This window comes from Lotus japonicus, chromosome 5 (assembly GCF_012489685.1).
Source record: "Lotus japonicus ecotype B-129 chromosome 5, LjGifu_v1.2".
Classification (NCBI taxonomy): domain Eukaryota; kingdom Viridiplantae; phylum Streptophyta; class Magnoliopsida; order Fabales; family Fabaceae; genus Lotus; species Lotus japonicus.
Window position 1 is genome coordinate 27,072,224 of NC_080045.1, and position 3,211 is coordinate 27,075,434.

Genomic DNA, 3,211 nt, shown 5'->3' on the forward strand with positions numbered 1-3,211 from the left:
CCTTACAAACTCATTCTCCAGAAGGAATGAGCTGAGTCTCTCAAACCATGCTCTGGGAGCTTGCTTCAGACCATAGAGTGATTTCTTCAATTTGAACACATGGTCTGGTTTCTTCTCATCTTCAAAACCTGGGGGTTGATGAACATAGACTTCCTCTGAGATATAACCATTTAGGAAGGCACTCTTCACGTCCATCTGATGTAGAACTATGTTGTGATTTACTGAGAAAGAGATCAACAGTCTGATTGCCTCCAGTCTTGCTACTGGAGCAAATGTTTCAGTGTAGTCTATTCCTTCCTGCTGGCTGTAGCCTTGAGCAACTAGCCTTGCCTTGTTTCTGACTACATCTCCTTTCTCATTCAGCTTGTTTCTGAATACCCATTTCGTTCCAATAACATGGACACTCTCAGGCTTCTTCACTAAGCTCCAAACATCGTTCTTGGAGAATTGATTCAATTCTTCTTCCATGGCCAGAATCCAATCCTTGTCCTGAAGAGCTTCATCTATGGACTTGGGTTCAATTAAGGACACCAATCCTTTCAGACTGAGCAAGGTCTCTTCAGAGGGTCTGAAGGCAGATCTGGTTCTGACTGGTTCGTCTTTGTTGCCCAAAATCAATTCCTTAGGGTGAGCTGCAGTGATTCTGCTCTTCTTCAGAGTTTGTGAGTTAGAGGGACCAGCTTCTTCCTCTGGTTCATCTTCCTCTGGCTCAACTTCCTCTGGAGCTTTGCCTTTGTCAGAAACATTAATGCTTAAATCTGCAAACTTTTCAACTAGCTTTGACTGATCAGAGTCAAGCTTATCGTCAAATCTAACATGAATAGATTCTTCAATAGTCTTAGCATCAGTATTATAAAATCTAAAACCTTTAGATCTCTTAGAGTAACCGAGTAATAGACACTTAGAAGACTTAGCATCAAATTTATGCAATCTATCCTTAGTATTGAGAACATAACAAACACAGCCAAAAGGATGAAAATAAGAAATGTTGGGTTTTATGTTCTTCCACAATTCATAAGGAGTCTTATTCAGAATTGGTCTCACAGAGATTCTGTTCTGAATGTAACATGCTGTATTTACTGCTTCTGCCCAAAAGTGCTTAGCCATGCCAGTTTCTTGGAGCATGGTTCTAGCCATCTCCTGAAGAGTTCTGTTCTTCCTCTCAACAACACCATTTTGTTGAGGAGTTCTGGGACAAGAGAAATCATGTGCAATTCCATAGGAATCAAACAGACTCTCAAACTTGTCATTCTCAAACTCTCCACCATGGTCACTTCTGACACGCACAATCCTACAAGCCTTCTCGTTTTGCACTTTGAGCAATGAAGGTAGAGAACACAGCATGAGACTCATCCTTGCGGGTTAGAAACTTTACCCATGTCCAGCGGCTATAGTCATCAACGATAACCATCCCATATCTCTTGCCACCTATAGACTCAGTTTTCACTGGTCCAAAAAGGTCGATATGCAGAAGTTCTAACGGCCTTGAGGTTGAGACAACATTCTTTGCCTTGAAAGGGACTTTTGTGAATTTGCCTTTCTGACATGCTTCACAAAGAGCGTCTGAAGCGAACTTCAGATTGGGTAAGCCCCTGACAAGGTTTAGCTTGCTCAGCTTAGAAATCTTTCTCATACTGGCATGCCCTAACCGTCTATGCCATACCCACTGCTCTTCATTAACAGACAGAAGGCACTTCACATTCTGAGCCTCCAACTCAGATAATCTGATCTTATAAATGTTGTTCTTCCTCTTGCTGTTAAACAGAACAGAGCCATCGATTTGACTTACAGCCCGGCTGGACTTTTGATTGAATATAACATCATAACCCTTGTCAGCTAATTGACTTATAGACAATAAGTTATGTGTTAAGCCGTCTACCAATAACACATTATCAATGCATGGACTACTATCTACACAAATAGTACCAGTACCAACAATTTTACCCTTTTCATTTCCTCCAAAGCCAACTTCGCCTCCAGGCTTAAGTTTCAGCTCTCGGAACATACGCCTTTCTCCCGTCATGTGACGCGAGCATCCACTGTCCAGATACCATGATTGGTGTTTCAGTGGAGCTATCAAGGATATCTCATTTTCATCGTCTGAGTTAGGATTTCCTTCTGATTCTGAGTCAGAGTCAACAACTCCCTTTGACTCTGCTTCCTTGTCTTTGACAATAGCCATGAGTCCTTGGACTTCACCATCAGAGTCAACATCCTCTGACTCTGATTCATCAAATGTCACCATCAGACTCTTCTTTGTCTTGAAGTGCTTCTTTGGCTTCTTGTCCTTCTTCAATTTTGGACAGTCACTTTTGTAGTGCCCTGATTCTTTGCACTCGAAGCATGTGACTTCCTTAAGTGAGGACTTCTTCTGACCTGAGGATTCAGACTTTCCTTTTGCCTTTCCAGAGCCTTTGTATTTGCTCTGCCTGTGCTTCCAGATGCGATTGAGTCTCTTGGAGATCAGAGTCAGCTCATCTTCATCAGAATCTTCTGATGCTTCTTCAGATTCCTCTTCTTCAGCTTGAAGAGCTTTTGACTTCTCAACCTTAGCCTTTTCAGATTTAGATTTCAAGGCTATGGACTTTTTCCTCAGATCTTGCATCTCTGAGCGCTTCAGCTCGTGGCATTTCAAAATGCTGATGAGTTCTTCTAAACTCATATTCTCAACGTCTCTCGTGAGCTCTATTGAAGTCACTAAAGGCATCCAACTTTCAGAAAGACACCTGATGACCCTTATGACATGATCTTTTGTTGTGTAGCTCTTGTTGAGAGGTCGTATGCCAGCTACAAGCAACTGAAATCTGGAGAACATTTCTTCAATGGACTCATTTGGCTCCATGATGAAGGATTCATACTTTTGGATCAAAGACAATGCCTTTGATTCTTTGACTTTCTTGTTTCCTTCATGAGACATCTTCAGAGATTCGAAAATGCCTTTCGCAAACTCACGATCTGTAATCTTCTGGTACTCTTCATAGGAAATAGCACTTAGAAGAATTGCTCTTGCTTTGTGATGTTGTGAGTACAGCTTCTTTTGATCTGCAGTCATCTCTGACCTTGGGATCTTCTTGCCATCTGCATCAACTGGACGCTCGTAGCCATCCACAATAATATCCCAGAGATCTGCATCGAAACCCAGAAAGAAACTTTCCAGTCTATCTTTCCAATATTCGAACCTTTGACCGTCGAACATAGGAGGCTTTGCATT